General features: G+C 39.9%; 1 protein-coding gene and 1 pseudogene across 1 annotated transcript in view; one reads left to right on the top strand and one right to left on the bottom strand.

Annotated features, from left to right (window-relative positions):
* The window catches only part of LOC139546249 (interferon-induced GTP-binding protein Mx2-like), a 158,003-nt gene that overhangs the window by 38,530 nt on the left and 96,180 nt on the right, over nucleotides 1-23,293 (top strand). The gene's annotated exons all lie outside the window — the stretch shown is intronic.
* LOC139547278 (interferon-induced GTP-binding protein Mx2-like) lies at nucleotides 8,529-21,224 on the bottom strand (annotated as a pseudogene).

Genomic DNA, 23,293 nt, shown 5'->3' with positions numbered 1-23,293 from the left:
TTAAATAATACAAAAAATTACAAAATATAATTTATTCCATTCACCCCCCCCCCCCACGCACCAAGAACCAAGAAAGTTAAGTAAAGAGAAAAAAGAAAAAGACAAAACAGAAATCAACAATGCAAAATATCAAAGGACATTAAGGACAGCTAAAATCATAACAGCAAGGCCAACTGTACATGTTTGAGTGCATATCTGGCACATTTACACAGTAAATGTATGTGTGTGTCCGTGTATGTGTGAATTTTTGTGAGATTGTGTGTATATGCATGTGTACAAACACCTGCACGGCATCAGCCTCAGGCAAACACTCAGTGTCACTCAAACTTACTTTAAATGATGTTTTATTTTGAATTTATCTTTAAACTTTATACTAAATCACAGCTGGCGAGAAGGATGAGGAAATCCTCCCACTCCGACGCTTCTCAGGATTCGGAGAACCCTTTATGGACGGGCGAGAGGTAGGATAACTAGAGCCCATTGCTCCCGACAGATGGAGAATCCCCGCTGAATCCAGAGCAGGGATGGAAGGTTTCCGACATCGACTTCGAAATCGTAGCAGTAGGCACTGCGGCTGCAGACACAGCCGCATGGAATCTTTGACCATCATTCTATCTCCCACACAGCAACTCCACTCCCACTTGTCTCCAATTCCACATCTCAACCCTCAGTTTCCCTCAGTCCATCCCACCTATCTCTGCTGGCCACCCTCCTCGGGTTTCTACGCGACATACATCTTTCAACTATGCTGTGATGTTTAAAGCTTCTATTGTGTTTGTTTCATGTTAATTAATTCTATGTTCCCGGTCCAAAATGACCGCCCCATTATAGCTGATTATAAATCCATAATAATACATATATTATCAGCTAATGTTGTGATAAAAAGATCTATCAACTTAACTTCTATTTGCAATTTAAGGCCTGTAGGCCTCATTGACCTGAGCTCACACAACTCATTTTTTTGAGTAAATAAAGCATGATATAATGGATTATTTTGACGATAGCAAATGCTCGGATGAAAAATATTGTGCTATTTATCACAGACTACTTGTGTCAAAGTTTAACAAGGACTCTCTCCTCCTCACCAGTGTCATGATCAAAGATTTGATCAATAGCCTCACATACAGTATATTGTTTGGTCATTGTGCTGCCACAGAATGAATTGTGAGCAAGGCTTCAAAAAAGCTTTATTTACCAGAGCTGCGAGAAAAGTTCAATATATTATTGAAACAATGTTGTGATTGTTTGTGAGAATCCCAACAGGTGTGGTTCCCGTGGGGGAAAGATTCTATTGGGGAAAGGTTCCCGTGAGGGTTGCCATGGAAGCCAACAAGGGGAGTGAGGTGTGTGTGTGTGTGTGTGTGTGCTCAAAGACACATGCATGTGGAGGTCTGGGAGAGGAAGTGTGTCCATCTGATGAATGGGCATATGCCTGAACTCAATTTTATACACTAATTGTAGTTTCACCCATTAATTTCTATTGAGCCGGTCATTTTTGATCGGGAACACCAAAAAGGTGTACAAAAGTTAAATAAAACACCCAAAATGTAATGAAAATCATCAAAATGTATTTTGTGTGTTCAGATGCCCTGTGTGGACAAAGTCATGGAACCTTATGACAATCAGATTAAAACCTTTTCTCAATAGGGGGGCGCTGTTTTCACTTTGTAAAAATTCGTTCCCAAATTAAACTGCCTCGTACTCAATTCTTGCTCGTACAATATGCATATTATTATTACTATTGGACAGAAAACACTCTCTAGTTTCTAAAACCGTTTGAATTATATCTGTGAGTAAAACAGAACTGATTTTGCAGCAAACTTCCTGTCAGGAGTTGAGAAATCTGAAATCGGGGGCTCTGTTCCAGGGTCAGTTTATAAATTTGCATGTAATCTATGGGTCGACATGCACTGCATACGCCTTCCCCTAGATCTCAGTAGGCAGTGAGAATTGGAATGGGGTGTCTAGCTAGATCTGAGGCCGAACAAGAGATGTTGGAACGGAAGGACTGGTCTTTCCATCGTCTGGCCTGACGCAAGATGGACGTCTTGCATTGCGCTCTGAAAAGCTTTCGTTTTATAAGTTAGATATCTCCGGCTCTGATTTAATTTGATATATGTGTTAAAAACATCATAATGTAGTTATTTTAAACCGAGTTATATCAGTTTATATCAGTTTAATGCGATTTTCGGTATTTTCTTTGTTCTGCGTTTTGGAGGGTTGGCCACTTATGCGCCACATGGCTAACGTTTGCTGCTAATTACACAGTTGAAGACGACATTCTACAACCGAGCAACGATTATTCTGGACAAAGGACAACTTGTACAAGATTCTGATGGAAGCTCATCAAATAGTAAGAACTATTTATGATGTTAATTCGTATATCTGTCGAATGTGTAGACTAATATTGCGCCATTAATTTCGGGGCTGTCTCGCCATAACGTAAGCTGTATGTCGTAGTAACGTTAATTTTAAAAATCTAACACAGCGTTTGCATTAAGAACTAATGTATCTTTAATTTGCTGTCCAACCTGTATTTTTTTGTCAAGTTTATGATTAGTTATTGATTAGATTAGGTGCCTCTCCCAAGATTTCTCCCGACATTTTGTTTGCAGTTTGGCTACTTTTCACATTGTTCAACCACGAATTGTACCGCTAAATATGCACATTTTCGAACAAACCATATATGTATTGTGTAATATGATGTTATAGGACTGTCATCTGATGGAGTTTGAGAAGGTTAGTGAAAAAAATAATATATTTTGCTGGATTATTCGCTATCGCCAATGTTATGTTGAATGAATGGGGCTGTGTGGTAGGTTATTGTAGTAAGCTAATATAATGCTATATTGTGTTTTCGCTGTAAAACACTTAAAAAATCTGAAATATTGGCTGGATTCACAAGATGTTTGTCTTTCATTTGCTGTACACTGTGTATTTTTCATAAATGTTTTATGATGAGTATTTGGGTAATTGACGTTGCTCTCTGTAGTTATTCTAGTTGCTTTGGTGAGAGTTGTGATGGTGGCTGCAATGTAAAACTAGGATTTATACCTGAAATATGCACATTTTTCGAACAAAACATATGCTATACAATAAATATGTTATCATATGTCATCTGATGAAGTTGTTTCTTGGTTAGTGACTATTTATATCTTTATTTGGTCGAATTTGTGATAGCTACCTATGCAGTAAAAAAATGGTGGGAAAAAAAGTTGGGTCTTTTGCTATCGTGGTTAGCTAATAGAAATACATATTGTGTCTTCCCTGTAAAAAAAAAATTTAAATCAGAAATGATGGCTGGATTCACAAGATGTGTATCTTTCATCTGGTGTCTTGGACTTGTGATTTCATGATATTTAGATGCTAGTATTTACTTGTGGCGCTATGCTAAGCTATGCTAGTCAGCTTTTTTACTGATGAGGGTGCTCCCGGATCCGGGATGAGTACCAAGTAGAAGTTAAATTAACTACGTTTTTCATAGAAAACTTGTAAATCGGTCCAATTCGATCGGAACACAGCAGGAGGGTTAAAGTACAATTTCAATCTATCTAATTGAATAGACTCCACAGTTGAAGATAAATACTTTTACAAAGATTATTAGTATATTAGTAATTGACTGACCTGGTCTCTCCAGATCTCCTAACAGTACTATTTCTAGGGTCAATTTTAGATCAATGCTATGCATTTTCAGCCATTCCTGAACCTGAGACCAGAAACAGGCTACTTTAGGGCAATACCAAAATAAATCATCTATTGATTCTGTATCCTCACAACAAAATCTGCAGAGCTTCGATGATTTTATGCCCCAAATATTCAACCTTTTGTTGGTGGCAAGAATTCAATATAATAATTTCAGCTGAGTCTTGAATCTTGAGAGGAGTTAGAGCCCTGTCTATGTTGGTAGATAAGATGAGAGCACCCCTCCAGCTAGGATGGAGTCCGTCACTCCTCAGCAGGTCAGGCTTGGTCCTGTTTGTGGGTGAGTCCCAGAAAGAGGGCCAATTATCTACAAATTCTATCTTTTGGGAGGGGCAGAAAACAGTTTTCAACCAGCGATTGAGTGCTGAGACTCTGCTGTAGAGCTCATCACTCCCCCTAACTGGGAGGGGGCCAGAGACAATTACTCGATGCCGACACATCTTTCTAGCTGATTTACACGCTGAAGCTATGTTGCACTTGGTGACCTCTGACTGTTTCATCCTAACATCGTTGGTGCCGACGTGGATAACAATATCTCTATACTCTCTACACTCGCCAGATTTAGCTTTAGCCAGCACCATCTTTAGATTAGCCTTAACGTCGGTAGCCCTGCCCCCTGGTAAACAGTGTATGATCGCTGGGTGATTCGCTTTAAGTCTAATACTGCGGGTAATGGAGTCGCCAATGACTAGGGTTTTCAATTTGTCAGAGCTAATGGTGGGAGCCTTCGGCGTCTCAGACCCCGTAACGGGAGGAGTAGAGACAAGAGAAGACTCAGACTCAGACTCCGACTCGCTACATAATGGGGAGAACCGGTTGAAAGTTTCTGTCGGCTGAATGAGCGACACCGGTTGAGCATTCCAACAGCATTTCCCTCCGGAAGCCATGAGAAAGTTGTCCGGCTGCGGGGACTGTGCGGGGGGGATTTATACTAACGTTACTATCTGTACTTACTGGTGGCACAGACGCTGTTTCTTCCTTTCCTACACTGAAATTACCCTTGCCTAACGATTGCGTCTGAAGCTGGGCTTGTAGCACAGCTATTCTCGCCGTAAGGCGATCGTTCTCCTGTATATTATGAGTACAGCGACTGCAATTAGAAGACATCATGTTAATGTTACTACTTAGCTTCGGCTGTTGAAGGTGTTGACGAACCATGTCCAGATAAAGCGTCCGGAGTGAAAAAGTTGAATGAGGGAAAAAAGTTGCGATGGAAAAACTAAAAATATAAACGGTAATTAAAAAAAAAAAAAAAAAACGTAAAGTTGTCAGCTAGCAAAGTAAAGTAAAGTTGGCAGCAAAACGCACAGCAACAAAACGCACAGCAACACGTCTGCAGATTCAACAGGAAGTGACGCTCTGACGTATCAATTCAGTTCCCTACCTCCTCCCGGTATCACTTGCCTCCCCATTTTTGGGATAATGCTGTAATCAATTGGTTGTACTCTTGGATTGAGCAGACCTTCCCGTACAATTCTGATAACTCCATGGAATACATAACTCTACCATTCCAATTGACAATATAATTTAAGAACAAAATAGTAAAATGTTTCCCATAATCACAGTTATTTTATCAACCAGCACATGTGAGTTCTGCTATAATATTTGTTCTACCTTTTCAGGGGGATGAAATTGAAATTGTAGCCAGCTCTGCAATGCTTTTAAAAAAGTATAATTTTCAATTAATCGAAAATGAGACATGGCAATCTGCACAAAGGCAAAAAGGCAATTTTTAAACAATGGATGAGCTTTTCTTGTTGTCATTTAAAGGGGTCATTCACCAAATTTGGAAATATACTTAATTGTAAAGACAAAAAGTGACACATCCATTGATCCTGAGAGACAATAATAACAAATATGGCTTAGTTTCTTTATTTACTCAATGTCGAAGCCAACATTAGCATCGCTGCTTGTGAAACAATGGAAGTGGTCGGGCCTATGGAAGCATGCTTCACAAAGCATGCCAAAATCCTCAGTCACTTCAAACCAAGTGTCATAGCAACCCACATGCCATAACTAGATGCACATATACAATATTGGAGGGTTTTATAGGAATTTCCCGTGGAATAACAATTTCTCGGTGAAAACCACCAATACAGCACTACGCATACATTCAGAGGGTAGCTGGTTTCTGTATTACAGTTCTACCAAGAAATCATACCACTGACATACTTTCATGAGTTGTTTTGACTGCAACTCAGCATAAATAAAAAGGTCATTTGATTTAAATTTACAATACATAGTTTTAACTAGTGGTGATTTTAGCTTGTAAATCTTTGTGGGTCAAACTAAAAACATAATTTTTTTAGATGCATGCCAGCAAAGCCACTACACAACACTAAACAATAAACAAATTGCACTATAACAGTGACAAACGGTGCCCACAAACTGTAAAGGTCTACATAAAGTTGTCTCAACAGCTTTCTTTTCAGCACTATGGAGGGATTCCTTACCACAGCTACACCTGGCTATGAGTGGAGGCTTGTCTGGCAACAAAACAGTTCATTCTGCCTCATTTACTGCCTTTAAAAAAAACACCTTAAATGGCTAACTTGCTTGAACAAATGTGGTTTCTACTGACAATTGAGATGTACAAACTATGGCATAAGGGAACGATGAGGGGATAAGAGGCAATGCGTCATTTCGATTAAGACATTAATGAGCGAGCTAGAATGGACGTAGTCAATACAACTATTTGTTCAGCACTTTTGAAATTGACAGCGACAGAATTCAGAACATGGGCTGTTCTTACAGTATTCTCCCTGTACACCAAGTCAGAACCGAAGGATAAATAAAGAGGGCATATAAGCAGACAATGAAAGCTCTTACAATATTTGATGATGAAATTTCTCTAAAACAGGCTATAGGCTACATGTGCACCACCAATCATGGCACAGCTACAGAATATCAGCAACCCCTACACTCTATATTTTCCGCTGGCTGCCCCTCCACCACAGAAAGCACTGAGCAAGGCTGAAACACCTGCATTTTGGAGCTGCCTTACTCAGGAAAGCAAAAAAGAGACCATGTTTGTATGGAAGATTTAGTAACTCAATGATTTAAAAAACTTGTTTGCATTGTTTTCAAATTATATGTGACACGTATTATTGTCAAAAGAACATGCAAAACAGGCAACCCCCACCTGCCCTGAACTAACGCCACTTTAATAATGTCTACGTATCCTACATTACTCATCTCATATGTATATATTGTATTCTATACTATCTACTGCATCTTGGCTATGCCGCACGGCCATCGCTCATCCATATATTTATATGTACATATTTGTATTCATGCCTTTACATTTGTGTGTATAAGGTAGTCGTTGTGAATTTGTTAGATTACTAGTTAGATATTACCGCGCTGTCGGAACTAGAAGCACAAGCATTTTGCTCCACTCGCATTAACATCTAAACATGTTATGTGACAAAGATAATTTATTTTATTTTATTTTAAATGTTTTGTATGCTGATCAAATGTAGGTATAATTTTTGTAGTCTTTGTTGGTGTAATAACTCTCCTGTGATTATCTGAAGGATCAGCTTACAGTGGGATCAGCTTACACATTCTCGCTCTCGTAGAGGGGGACAGAGGGAAGTCGGCTGTTTTATGGTCAGTCATAAAATATGCTGCCCCTATGCTCTGTAGTGATCGAAATCGGAATGGAAACTGTGGAACACAGAGTGGCACTTGGACATCAAAAGCTTGAAAAGTTAAACAATATTTATATTTTTGAGAATGTGGGAGAGGTCCGTGGACACTTAAGGGACAGTCATGACAAGTGTGTTTCATTTGGTGATCTCATGAAGGACAGGAAACACACATAAGTACATTTCCCATCTGTCAGGTTTACATCTAAATATTGTAAAACGTATGTGATTAAACATTAAACTATTTGTGGAAAGATGTTATGTGATGTTAGCCTTCTAAATGAGAGTATGGATTTTCACATAAAGTTTGACTAGTCAGTGGCCATGCCCCTGTGAGCCCAGATGTCACATTAGGCATCATAGAACTGCCCCTTCTCAAACAGAGTAGAAAACCCACTTTCTACAAAATGTACATTAAGTCGGAGAACGCCGGGATGGAGTCCCCACATTGAAATGGCTACAACTCTACAGGTCATTGTACCTGAGAAAATATGGAGCTGTCGCTACATGCTTAATTGGTTAAGAAATCTACAAACTGAAGTCAAACAACGCCGGGACGGAGTCCCCACGTTGAAATGGCTACCACTCTATAGGCCCAGGAGATCAGACAGCATGTAGTGTTGGCTACACGGCTGGAAATGGTTCAACTCTGAGACTATTGATCGCTACAGAATAAGAGCAAATTCTAGACGTAGAATTACTAGTATACAGCTGCAAGCATCTATTCTATGCAACTACCATCTGCAGGCCTTACGTATCCATTACAACAGACACTATCCAGAGTCACTGAGAAAGCTACAACCACGAAAGACATTGTGACTTCTGGGGAAGTTAACAAGAGACTCTCTGATGAACTGACTCTCCAGCAGATGGACCGGTGATTCCAACAGAGAGACAACAACGACATATGGGCATAAATATATACATTGCAATTATTTTTGAGTGAGCGGCCGTTCATGTGCAAAGTATTAGCATTTCAATGAATATAATTTTCAACTGTGTGTAGTAAATCCATTTTGTCATTCCTGCTCTTTATCCGTCCCCACCCCTTTCCATTGTCTACCAAGCCGTCATACCGGTTTAGCCCACTAGGGACTGATCAACGCATTGTGTTCGTAACCAATAACTCTAATGTTTGTTTATGTATTTCTGTCATTTGTTTAGTTAGTTAGTAAATAAATCATTAAGCTTATTTGTATATCGCTGATTTATTATGGAGACTAGGGTTCGTGCAGATAACCAAGGGTTTGCGACATTCAGATATGAGACTGATGAGGTAATAATACATTAATGAGAATAACTAATCGATAAGATATGAAAATATCTGAAGAGTCAATTCGGGAAATAGAGACTCTAAACATTTTCCCGTGGTGCCCCGACTTCTTAGTTAATTAAAGTTTACAAGATTAGTTTAATCACGTAATAATAATTACACAGCGAAATGATTTGATAAAATAACAGTCTTCACAAATGATAGTCATAGACACAACATATATATCTCAGAATTCTGCATTGACAAATTGTCAACCACTGTCTACTCATCTTGTCATTGGCCAGTCCAAGGCGATCCGCTTGTTCCTGCAATCTTTTACGTTTCCGGCCGACCTCTTGTTCCTCCTGTAGGATTTCACTGGTGTCGTCATTACAGCATCTCGCTGATCTTAGCCGATCTCATACATTTGTTGAACACAAATATACAAATGATATCTTATTTTACTCATTACTTAAAATAAATAACATTTGGCCATTAGAGGCCCTTTCCAAAAATCTACTTATATTAACATGTTTCTGTTTTTGGCAACATCTCTGAATATTGTAACTGACAAGACATCACCTACTCAGAGGCTGCTGATTTTGTCATTGGCCAGTATAAGGCGATCCACTTGGGTCTGCAACTTTGCACGATACTGTCCGATCTCTGAATCCTCCTGTAGGATGTTATCAGTGTCATCTCTGTGTAGCAGATCCAGCATTTCACTGCACACAATCTTGGCTGACTGCTTCAGGATGAAGTAACGGATCAGCATGGGCACCTGGTCAGCCAGTCTTTGCATCACAATCTGTGAGAGAGGTGAGGTGGGATGGAGAGTGAGGGCTAGAAGTGATGAGATGGCCATAAGGCAACCACAAGATTACCATACGACAACAAGGCTCAGCAAGGTGAACATATAGACTTCAGAGTTGGATAGGTCTGCAAAATGCAATATACCATAACGCAACCCTGCCACAACAATGTATGTTTGAAACATTTGTCAAAAAGCATTAATGAGAGATCTGATCAGCCCATTTATGATGTCATGGATTCATTGTACAGGTTGGAGCAGAGCTATATAATGTACACTACAGTTCAAAAGTTTGGGGTCCTTTTTTTGTCCTTAAAAAAAAAAAGACAAAAAAATATTTTGTCCATTAAAATATTAGTGTCTAGTTTGAGAAACAGATGCCTCACAAGTCCTCAACTGGCAGCTTCATTATATAGTACACGCAAAACACCTGTCTCAATGTCAACATTGAAGAGGCGACACCGGGATGTCGCCTCAGCCGTTTCCAGCTACAGTAGTCATATAAAACATTAACAATGTCTACACTGTATTTCTGATCAATTTGATGTTATTTTAACGGACACAAATTTAGATTTTCAAATACAAAAAAAAAATGACATTTCTAAGTGACCCAACACTTTTCAACTGTAGTGTATATAGAGAGCTTGGCCAACTTTTAGAATGGACGCCATGTTGCCACCTTTAAGCATTCCACTTATCCAGTCATGACAAGTATGTGGATTGTAATTCTAGACTTTCAGTTACACAGCATTGTTAAAAAAATGTAAATACCATGAACTGCTATTGGTCAATATTGCCAACATGGCTGCCATATGGACATTTTTGAATACTCGTTACTGATTGGCTTGACGGGCAATTCTAGAGTGTGCATTATTTCCCTATAACGCACGGTACATCAGCATGGTACTGCATTGTTGAGAGAGCTAGCACATTAGCATTTTGCTACACCTTTTAAACCAGCTGTGAACCGTGTGATGAATACATGTGATTTGATGCAGCAACCTCAGTGTCCAATCTCTAATATGTCTCTGGGGTGGAGTAACAGGCTAGATGTAGTCCATACATACATGTTGAGATCTCAACAAATTTGTGGAAGGCCGTATCGAGAAAGTGTGTGAGTTTGTCGATAAGCACGCTACATAACATGCCAGTTTTATGTTAGCTGAAGGTTTAGTTAATTAGATTTTATTTCTGGAACATTCTATATATACTGCACAGTAGATGTGTTGCATTGTACCTCATAGTATGCCTTGAGCAGCCCAGGGTACATGCTCCTGGTGTCGTGATCTGAGTCTTCTGCTGTTCCCTCCTTTCGACTATGTTTGTTGAAGATTTCATCCTGTGTGTAGACCTGCATCTCCATCTCAAACTGCTCCACGATCCTCGCCTTCACTATGTTTGACTGCTGTTCCTGGATTGTTTCAATTTTTTTCTGTGTTTAAACAAAGATGAAGATTCCATGAGGACATAAAGAATCTTGGATGCAGGGAGGCAGTGAAATACTGTTACTGTTTCAGAACAAAGTTCAGTTCGACATGCTCTAAGTATCTTATGGTGTTTATTTTGAACATTTCAAGCTACAATCCTACAATGGACAACCTGTAAATTGGAATTATTAATTAAAATACATTGTGATTTTTAAGTGCTACTTTGCCTCATGTTTCCCTGCTTCTTGCTAGTGCCACTAACTAAGATTTCCATTTCAGCCTAAAATCACAGAATTGAGAATTGAATGATTATAATGTCAGAGCGCTTAACAGTTTACAATTGTCATTACCTTTGAGACTTGATGAAGATAAGGATAATTCTTAAAGCTCTCTCTGGACAAATGATCAAATTGCTTCTGCACCATGTCTGAAAAACAAAAACAAATGTACTTGATAAAGAGATGTTAAAAAAGACAAATGTATTTGGTGAAGAGATGATAAAAAGAGACAAATGTACTTGGTAAAGAGATGATAAAAGAGACAAATGTATTTGGTGAAGAGATGTTAAAAGAGAAATATGAAATATGGTCAATTAAACCGAAGCGTGGATTGATGTCACACCTTCTCCATAGACTGCTTCCAGGGTAAAGAAACCAATATGTCATTTTGTAATTTGAGTGAACTATTCCTTCAACATGTCCTATTTAGTCAATTCAATTTCAAGTGTCACGTGCACAAGTACAATGAAATGACGTTCTTACAAACTCTAAACCCAACAATGAAGTATTAAAAATAACATAAAGTAGAACAAAAACACTAGAGAAATAAGGACACAAGTAGCTATATACATGGACAGTTCCAGGGTCAGTAGCTATATACATGAACAGTTCCAGGGTCAGTAGCTATATACATGGACAGTTCCAGGGTCAGTAGCTATATACAGGGACAGTTCCAGGGTCAGTAGCTATATACAGGGACAGTTCCAGGGTCAGTAGCTATATACAGGGACAGTTCCAGGGTCAGTAGTTATATACATGGACAGTTCCAGGGTCAGTAGCTATATACAGGGACAGTTCCAGGGTCAGTAGCTATATATAGGGACAGTTCCAGGGTCAGTAGCTATATATAGGGACAGTTCCAGGGTCAGTAGTTATATACAGGGACAGTTCCAGGGTCAGTAGCTATATACAGGGACAGTTCCAGGGTCAGTAGCTATATACAGGGACAGTTCCAGGGTCAGTAGCTATATACAGGGACAGTTCCTGGGTCAGTAGCTATATACAGGGACAGTTCCAGGGTCAGTAGTTATATACAGGGACAGTTCCAGGGTCAGTAGCTATATACAGGGACAGTTCCTGGGTCAGTAGCTATATACAGGGACAGTTCCAGGGTCAGTAGCTATATACAGGGACAGTTCCAGGGTCAGTAGTTATATACAGGGACAGTTCCAGGGTCAGTAGCTATATACAGGGACAGTTCCAGGGTCAGTAGCTATATACATGGTCAGTTCCAGGGTCAGTAGTTATATACAGGGACAGTTCCAGGGTCAGTAGCTATATACAGGGACAGTTCCAGGGTCAGTAGCTATATACAGGGACAGTTCCAGGGTCAGTAGCTATATACAGGGACAGTTCCAGGGTCAGTAGCTATATACAGGGACAGTTCCAGGGTCAGTAGCTATATACAGGGTTAGTTCCAGGGTCAGTAGCTATATACAGGGACAGTTCCAGGGACAGTAGCTATATACATGGTTAGTTCCAGGGTCAGTAGCTATACACATGGACAGTTCCAGGGACAGTAGCTATATACAGGGTCAGTTCCAGGGTCAGTAGCTATACACATGGACAGTTCCAGGGTCAGTAGCTATATACAGGGACAGTTCCAGGGTCAGTAGCTATATGCAGGGACAGTTCCAGGGTCAGTAGCTATATACAGGGACAGTTCCAGAGTCAGTAGCTATATACAGGGACAGTTCCAGGGTCAGTAGCTATATGCAGGGACAGTTCCAGGGTCAGTAGCTATGTATAGGGTCAGTTCCAGTGTCAGTTCCAGTACCATATGTACAATGTGCAGGGTTACTGAAGTGGTATGGTTAGATACTGTATGTATAGGGGTAAGTTGACTAGGCATCACGATATATGATAAACAGAGTAGCGTCTGTGTATATGATGATTGCGTGTGCTTGTGTGTGTTTAGAGTCAGTATAAATGTGTGTAGATGTTATATGGTTGAGCAAATGAAGTGTGTGTTTGTGTGTTGGAGTGACACTGTGTGTGTGTCTGTAGAGTTCTGACATAGAGACATTGATTGCAAAGATTGCAAAGATACAAATAAATAAAGGTTTCAACTCAGATAGTCCGGTAGCTATTTTGTTAGCTAGTTAGCAGTCTCATGGCTTGGGGATAGAAGATGTTCAGGAGCCGTTTGTTAAGCAGAAGGGCTGTGTAAAGCCATGCGATTGAGGGTGGTGATTTTGACATACCAACCAGTGATGCAGCTAGTCAAGATGCCCTCAATGGTGCAGCTGTAGAATTCTGAGAATTTGAGGGCCCATGCCAAAGCTTTTCAACCTCCTGAGGGGGAAGAGGCGCTGTCTCGCCTTCTTCATAACTATTTCACGTGTGTGGACCATTTTAACTCATTAGCCTTTTGGACACCGAGGAACTTAATGCTCTTGACCCACTCCACTTCAGCCCTGACGATGTGGATGGGGGTGTGATTCACCAATACCTGCTTTCTGGGTGCTTACTGCTTAATATAATAGGCATGTTTGTCTTGTCAGAAGTACCATAGAGACCCATGCATGATGTTCAATAAAGGGACTTTTGGAAAATCACATTGAACCTAGGGCTGTAACGTGTACGCTAATAAATGGGGAAGCAAGTACAGGGAGTGAATTTAATGAATAAACTTAACAGGAAACAAAACAAGAAACACGAGTAGCGTACAGAACACAGAACAGAAACAATAAGGTGTGTGTAACGATGAAGGCAGGTGTGCGTAATAATGAATAAACTGGTGACAACAAGTGCCAGAGGGGGAGAGATGGAGTAGACAAGACAAGGGGTTTTGGTCACTTACTTCTGATTGTCTGTAGTGTCATCATAGCTGGTCTCTTAAGTTCAGCACCTAGTTTCTGAACAACATGTTGAAATACCCTGTAGTTACTGAATCCTGGCAGCTCACTTCCCCTGTGCTTCTGATCATATTCATCCACCACTTGTTGCACTACTTTGTGGTCTAAATTCAGGAAAACAATGTTAATAATTCATTGGAGATTATAATCACTGTTGTATGACATAACTATTGGTAGTATATTAACTATATCAGTAAATATTAGAGATATTTGGAAACACAAATATTTATTGGTTAGACATGGTAGTATGATGAGCAATACCCAGGGTATTCAAAATTGTACCTACAATGTGATTTGGCATTTTTCAGACATTCCATCCAATCTGTAAATTCCATTCACATGAGCTCAAACAGGTTTTCCTCAACGATAATATCCCCTTTGGACAGTTGGGTAATCTGATCATTGAAATCTGTTATTACCTGAAGATGGAAACATAACAATAAAACATACCTGTTTAAATGTTTAATATTTAGTCTTTTTCGATTAGTGTTTAATGAAATGGCTCCACAAGACCCATCCATCCTTACGTCTTCTACAGATATTAAACAAAAACTATAATACAGTGGCTTGTCCAAGTGTATTTGTAAAATCAGCTGTCAAGGCAAAGTATTGTTTATTAACCTGGTGACAAACATAATCAGTTGGAAATTACGGAAAGAGAGTGGATAAAGTGGGAGTGTTGAGAACATTATAATGCTGTTTTATTTATCTTTCTGGACAGTGCGTCTACTCTTACACCTGTGTTGCAAATCTGACCAATCCAAATGGCAGAGGATGTGCAACAGAGTTGATGCCTTTACACCAGGTACCATTGCCCAAATTCTCTATAGGACATTCTCCTGACAATAGACCAAACCATGACAATAACACACGTGAACTACTGTGCAACAGTATGGCTTCCAACCCTATATCATACATTTTTATAGAGATTGTGTACAGAAGAAGTTTGCGAAGCTGAAAGATGGAAGATGAAAAATGTACTCACCTGAATGAGGTACATCCTCTTCTCTGCAGGTTCCATTGGAGGTCCGCCCTCTATTTGACTCAATAAATGCTTTACCTCTCCCAGCTTTTCCTTTATCGTCTCTGACATCTGGGGCAAGGATTTCTGACCAGGAGCAAACATACAAGTTAATAGGTAGCAGACCACATGTTTTCCAGTGTGCACTGGGTGTAGGAGGAACAGATAACCATCAGGTATGTGGTTGGACTAACCTTGATGTGTTTGACCAGGGCATTGCTGAGCTTGGTGGCTAGGCACTTGGTGGTTGCCTTCTCCTCACTCAGGAGGGATCTATACATTGAAAGGGAGAGAAATATAACAAACTAAGAGCACAAGGCGAGACCCAGATGCAGACACTGGAGGCAGATGGTTTGAGTCTTGATATGTATTTAACAATCCAAAAGGGGTAGGCAAGAGAATGGTCGTGGACAGGCAAAAGGTCAAACCAGTTCAGAGTCCAGGAGGTACAGAGTGGCAGACAGGCTCGAGGTCAGGGCAGGGGTAATGGTCAGGCAGGCTGGTACAGAGTCCAGAAAACAGGCAAGGTGCAAAAACCGGGAGGACTGGCAAAAGAGAATAGAAGCAGGAGTACGGGAAAACTGCTGGTTGACTTGAAAAACATACAAGACAAACTGGCACAAAGGAATAGGAAACACAGGGATATATACACCAGGGATAATAAGATGAACTGACACAGAGAGACAGGAAACACAGGGATATATACACCAGGGATAATAAGATGAACTGACACAGAGAGACAGGAAACACAGGGATATATACACCAGGGATAATAAGATGAACTGACACAGAGAGACAGGAAACACAGGGATATATACACCAGGGATAATAAGATGAACTGACACAGAGAGACAGGAAACACAGGGATAAATACACCAGGGATAATAAGCGACACCTTGAGGGGGTGGAGACAATAACATGACAGGTGAAACAGATCAAGGTGTGACACAAACACAGTATTTCATCCCAGAAAATGTCCGACACATTTAACACCTGCATTTTTTTATTTAAAACTTTCAAATACAAATGTCAGTTAACTCTTTGCCTAGAATTGTCCCAAGGATATCAACATAACATAATAAAAAATCCCCATCAAAATCAATCTGTTTAAGCTAGAGAAAAGTGCTAAGCTAACATATGGAAAAGTTTTTTATGATTATACCAAGGATCATTTAGTCATTTGCTTTTGAATGTTATAAAGTACAATATACAGAAACGTAAGAGAATGGAGGGGAGGGACTCATAAGGAAAGACCACTCAGGAATACTATATGGAACTAAAAAAATAATGTTCATAAAATCCTGAAACCAACAGTTTGGGGCCCTGAACATTTTCAGATGTGAAGCCATCAAAAACATAGATGCAAGTTACTTAGCACATGGCAAGAAGACATTTTACCTGAAGTGCTCATGATTTTTGAAGAATACCAACTCCTCCTCAATCGCATCAGTAATGGACATGTTTTCATCAATTTTCTTCTGGCCACGACATTTCACAATGACATAACCCATATTGAGAACGATGACTTTATTGTGGACAATTTCCAACACATTCCTCTCTGCTCCCGGGTCTATCAGGTCTGGCTTTGTCAGAATGGCTTGAAAAAACATGAAAAGCATTATGACAACCTTATTAAAAATTATAAAAACCCTATTAAAAATACATTCATCTATATAATGTCTTTACCCATAGTTCTTGTGCCTTCAGGATCCACTTCTTGTGCCATTTTCAGGGCCTCTGTTGTTGCTATGTCAACATTACATGGTACCACCGCCAAAATAATGGTTATCTTATTCTTTATGAATTTCATAATGAGATTCTTGATCTAGAAAAAAAAGGAAGAAGAATGTGACAAAGCAGTCAGGATTCAAGCCTTTGACCGAGTTATTAGATTAATCTATGAGAGGGTATCAGACCGCTTGTTATCGTGATATCGCCCTGTGTGGGGCACTCTGTTCTTTATGGTTCTGAAGCTCAACCTTCCTCAAAGTCAACACACCAGATTCAACCATCATAGCTACCTTGCTAACAATTATGGTAAAAAGGCTTTACACCTGGCTAAAACAATTCATCATTAGTGAATCATAAGATGAGAACCAAGAGTCATGAGATAACCAAGCAATGTACTGGACAAAGTCCAAAAGTTATACACACAAACGTTAGACTTACTTGGACTCCAATGTCATCTGGTTGTCCTTTCACAGCCACCCTGGCGATCCCTGGTAAGTCAATCAGACTGAGGTCACACACCGTGGAGGATGTGATCTTCAGAGTGATCAGGTCTTCACATATCCCCACTCCCTTTCCAGCTAACACGTTCTGAGCTGTTAAATCAATGGGAAAATATTGATGTGTTTATTATTTGTTTGTTTGTCAGTCTTATACCCTGACAGAACTTTTCTTATCATAATATATTATGTATTCTGTAGTTGTCTGTGGTAAATACCATACAAACTTTTCCAAAATAAATTATAATAGATATGTCGATGTCAGTGGCGGTCAGGTTCCGTTTAAGATGAGGAAGAACTATTGTATTTTTTATGAGCATGGCCTTATTTCCATTACAGCATATTGGATGACTGTCATTCATATTCCATTCACACAGCTCAGTGTAACATCAATAGGTTTAGGCTACTATGTGATACTGGAATTTTTCCTATACCCATCATGAGGTTGCAACAACCTCGCCTATGAATGAATGTTTACAACATAGGTGCAGACGTCGAGAATTTTTTTGGTGATCAAGGTGATACACATGAGGTAGTTGGGTGTGCTATTTACAGAATGGCTATGTACAGGTACAGGGATTGGTAAGCTGCTCTGACAGCTGATGCTTAAAGTTAGAGAGGGGGACAAAAGTATCCAGCTTCAGTGATTTTTGCAATTCCTTCCAGTCATTGGCTGCAGAGAACTGGAAGGAAAGGCGGCCAAAAAAGTGCTGGAATTTGGGGATGACCAGTGAAATATACCTGCTGGAGCGCGTACTACGGGTGGGTGTTGCTGTGGTGACCAGTGAGCTGAGATAAGGAGGGGCTTTATAGATGACTTGGAGCCAGTGGGTTTGGCGACAAATGTAGCGAGGGCCAGGCAACGAGAGCATACAGGTTGCAGTGGTGGGTAGCATATGGGGATTTGGTGACAAAACGGATGGCACTGTGATAGACTACATCCAGGTTGCTGAGTAGAGTGTTGGAGACTATTTTGTAGTCAAGGATCTGTAGGATAGTCAGTTTTACGGGGAAATGTTTGGCAGCATGAGTAAAGGAGGCTTTGTTGCGAAAAAGGAAGCTGATTCTAGAATTAATTTTGGATTGGAGATGCTTAGTGTGAGTCTGGAAGGAGAGTTTACAGTCTCACCAGACACCTAGGTATTTGTAGTTGTCCACCTATTCTAAGTCAGAACCGTCCAGAGTAGTGATGCTAGTCGGGCGGGCGGGCGCGGGCAGCGATCGGTTGAAAACTATGCATTTAGTTATACTAGCATTTAAAAGCAGTTGGAGGTCACGGAAGGAGTGTTGTATGGCATTGAAGCTCCTTTGAAGGTTTGTTAACACAGTGTCCAAAGAAGGGCCAGATGTATACAAAATGGTGTCGTCTGCGTAGAGGTGGATCAGAGAATCACCAGCAGCAAGAGCGACATCATTGATATATACAGAAAAAAAGAGTCGGCCCGAGAATTGAACCCTGTGGCACACCATAGAGACTGCCAGAGGTCCGGACAACAGTCCCTCCGATTTGACACACTGAACTCTACTTGAGAAGTAGTTGGTGACCAGGCGAGGCTGTCATTTGAGAAACCAAGGCTATTGAGTCTGCCGATAAGAATGCGGTCATTGACAGTGTCGAAAGCCTTGGCCAGGTCGATGAAGACGGCTAAACAGTACTGTCTTTTATCGATGGCGGTTATGATATCGTTTAGGACCTTGAGCGTGGCTGAGGTGCACCCATGACCAGCTCGGAAACCAGATTGCATAGTGGAGAAGGTACGGTGGGATTCGAAATGGTCGGTGATCTGTTTGTTAACTTGTTTGCTGCAGGGGGTGCAGAGCTATTGGCCGGGGTAGGGGTAGCCTGGTGGATAGCATGGCCAGCTGTTGAAAAATGCTTCTTGATAAATGCTTTTTGAAAAATGCATATTGAAATGATCGATTATGGAATATATATACCCAGTGGAAGATGTTAACTAGCTGTGTTCCGGCTACACAGTGGTGCTACCTAACAGATTGCTGTTGATGCTACTGTTGACCTTCATTGTAAAGCAGTGTGTTTTAATAAATTATTTGGTCATGTGAATATATTTAGTATAGTTTTATTTAAAAAACATATCTTTTTAATCTGATACGTTTGGAAATTTCCATCTTCCTTTCAGGACCGGAACGAGGCTGTAGTTTTCTCAGCATAACGCGCAACCCAAATGGCGTTTTTTTGTGATAAAAGTAATATTTATCGAACAAAAATAACATTTGTTATGTAACTGGGAGTCTCGTGAGTGGAAACATCTGAAGATTATAAAAAGGTAAGCGATTCATTTCATTGCTTTTCTGACTTTCGTGACCAAGCTAACCAAGCTAATATGAGGCTAGCTTGTTGTAGCATTGAAAGCTACATTCACAAAAGCTTGGATTTCTTGAGCTGTAAAGTATATTTTCAAAATCTGACACGATAGGTGGATTAACAACAAGCTAAGCTGTGTTTTGGTATATTTCACTTCTGATAGCATGATTATAAATATTTTTTGTAATATTTTTGCATTTGCCTGCAATTCTAGCAGTTGTGTAGGAACGTGATCCCGTAAAAGGGATCCGTAGCTGAGATTAGTTAAATGTTTTGCTATTTAAATGTTTCTGAAATTCACAGAGGAGGATGGTCCTCCCCTTCCTCCTCTGAGGTTAATGTACAGTATAGAATAATATGTCTGTTTGTTTGTGTGTTTGTGTGTGTTTGTTCCCATCTCACCTTGTTCAACGTATCTCACGACTTCGGAAGGTTCGTCAAATGAAATGACTTTCTCTCCGTATGAGATGGCAGCCTCCCATTTCACTGTCCTGTCGTTACAGAGTTGAAGTAGCAGTGGGCACCTGGTGACAATACCTGGAAACAAGGAAGTACCAATGACAGATCATTATACTGTATTACAGAACAATCAATACAATACAATATGACAGTACAGTGAATAATGGATCGGAACATGGATTTCATGATAAATATATAACTTCTGCAGGCTACAGACAACAAGGTTGCTCTAATGTTCTGAAAGCATGTCAGACATTTACAGTGTCTGAATAAATGGTTAGAAAACTAATGTACAGTTAACATTTTGCTGCGGTTATCAAGTTAATTTGAAGATTCTATACATTTCAGTAATGTCCGTGTATCTGTGGTCCTATTGTGCTGTCTGTTTCCTGACCTCGTCTATGGACAAGGACAGTGAGAACACCTGCTTCAGGGTTGTTTACCAAGCAACTGGCATCAATCACCAACTTCAGCATCTTCAAACCAAAGACTAGTCAATGCCCAAATCATGTCTCAGTTACACAACCACTTTCACAGACTTTGTGTGATTTAGGAATGACATTTAAAATGCTAATATTGATTTTAATTGTTTTTTGTATGTTCAGAAAACAATACAGAATCTCACCAGTCCCTCTGGGCAGTGCCACCCCAGAAAGGGACTCAAGCACAGAGCTATTTCCTGAACTCTGGTCTCCCACCACAGCAATGGCTGGCAGTGGTAGCTCCTTATCTATCCCTATGGATCTCATGTCGTCTACTAAGTCTATGAAGGGCCGAACCTTCTCCGCCAGCTGGTCTTGGAACATCCTGGGGGTATGTGAGGGGTACAAAACAAACCATTATGAATGGTTCATTTGATGATAGACATTAATGGCTAAATTGATTATTTTACACCGTTTTTCTGGTTAGTAACTAACTATAATTTGGCGTACATGGGACGAGAAAATGACATGATGGACATGCATGGCTAAAATGTATCCCACAAAAAATCTTAATTCTGCACCACGTGTAACAAAATGTTACACTATTTACTGCATAAATAATCACCATCACCATACAATTCTGAATATTAGGATTATAGTATTTTGGTACAGTGTAGTATAGAGTAGTACTGCAAGTGTGCAATAACAAGTGGAAAATGGAGGCCTTCATCATTTCAAAACCGAAAACTGAAGTAATGTTGTCCCACCTTGGTCCATCATCATAAGACATGTTTCTCCTCCTGAAATAAAAGAGAATGAAAGCTAAACCATTTAGATGACAATACAGAATAACAGCAATGCATCTGTATTTTGAACTAAAGTTATTATAATCTAAATCATCACATCACTATAACATAGGAGGAGATACAGTCTCACATGCCCAGTTCGGGAACCTTACAATTTGCCAACTGTAATACACTGGGTATACCAAACACTGTAATACACTGGTTATACCAAACACTGTAATACACTGGGTATACCAGACACTGTAATACACTACCAAACATTAAGAACAACTTCCTGATGTTGAGTTGCTCGATGAGAATCTAGTAAAAATGAAACTGTAGGGTAGAAACTGAGTAAGTAAAATCCTTATATGATTTTAAACATTAGACTAGACTATTAGATTGGAATGTATTTATCCCCTTGGTCAATGTCTATTGGAGCATAACTTGGTTCACTATATATACACAAAAGTTTTCCGACACCCATTCAAATTAGTGGATTTGGCTATTTCAGCCCCACCCGTTGCTGACAGGTGTATAAAATCGAGCACACAGCCATGCAATCGCGATAGACAGACATTGGCAGAAGAATGGCCTTACTGAAGATCTCAGTGACTTTCAACGTGGCACGATCATAGGATGCCACCATTCCAACAAGTCAGTTCTTAAAATGTCAGCTCTGGTCAACTGAAAATGTTTTGCTTAGGAAAATATTGAATTACCTAAAATACTGTTTAAACAGACCTACTATGCTGTTTTTACCCTGAGAATTGTCCATTGTTATATGTTAGTATTTTTTGCTGATACAGGATTGTTAATGTGACTTAGTCATAAGTCTGGGCGTACAGATAAGAGCCGTTTATGTGCGACCTCAGTATATGGCATCCTGTTTTCTCAATCTACAGGAACGTAGATGTGTGGAAACATGCAGGAAGGAACAGACATTGGTGGCAACGTCAGCTATCTTAAAACCTGTTGAGGACAGGGGGTGCTGTTTTCACTTTGGGGGAAAAACGGCCCCAATTTAAACGGCCTCGTACTCAATTCTTGCTCGTACAATATGCATATTATTATTACTATTGGATAGAAAACACTCTCTAGTTTCTAAAACCGTTTGAATTTTGTCTGTGGGTAAAACAGAACTCATTTGGCAGCACACTTTGTGACCAGGAAGTGGAAAGTCTGAAATCTATAGGCAGTTCAAGTGACTGCCTATAAATCGGCATGATACGTATGACTATACGTGCACGTCATACACCTTCACCCGGATGTCAAGAGGAAGTGAGAGGAAAAAGGAGTTGAATATCTCTGTATGATGTTGAATTAACTATCTTGGAACAACCTGTCCCCCATTTTCTGTTGTCTGCAAGGCGCGTGAAGGGACCTGTTATTGCCTACTGGAAACCTGTCGTTATGGCCGAATACGATCTCCGGCTTTGATTTTATTTGATACATGTTACAATATCATCCTAAAGTATGTTTTTTCAATATAGTTTCATTAGACTATTGAAATTTATTCGGGACATTAGGCGTGTTGCGATGTTTGATTTTGTTGACGTTGGAGAGTTTAGCGCCGCATGGCCAGTGTGCTTGCTAATTCAAGAGGGAAAAATAACTTTCTGAATCCAAAACAACGACGTTCTGGACAAAGGACCCATTGTACAACATTCTGATAGAAGATCAGCAAAGGTAGGAACCATTTTGTGATGCTATTTCATATATCTGTCGAACTGTGTACTAGTAGCTTTGCGCTCAGGTTTTGGTTATTCCCTTACCATAACTAAGTCTTATGTCGTAATGAAGATATTTTTTGAATTCTAACACTGCGATTGCATTAACTTCTTGCAACTATAGGGGGTGCTGTTCCGCATTAGCATATTTGTGTCTCCAAATTAAACTGCCTCGTGCTAAATTCTTGATCGTACAATATGCATATTATTGTTATTATTGGATAGAAAACACCTTCTAGTTTCTATAGAAGTTGGAATTTTGTCTCTGAGTGGTACAGAACAATTTCTACAGCACTTTTCATGACAGGGTTCAGATTTCAGAAATTTTTACCCCTGATCTGGGG

The sequence above is a fragment of the Salvelinus alpinus genome, chromosome 20 (assembly GCF_045679555.1).
Source record: "Salvelinus alpinus chromosome 20, SLU_Salpinus.1, whole genome shotgun sequence".
NCBI lineage: Eukaryota > Metazoa > Chordata > Actinopteri > Salmoniformes > Salmonidae > Salvelinus > Salvelinus alpinus.
Note: the sequence above shows the minus strand (reverse complement) of the source record. Positions and strands in the feature narration are given on the sequence as shown.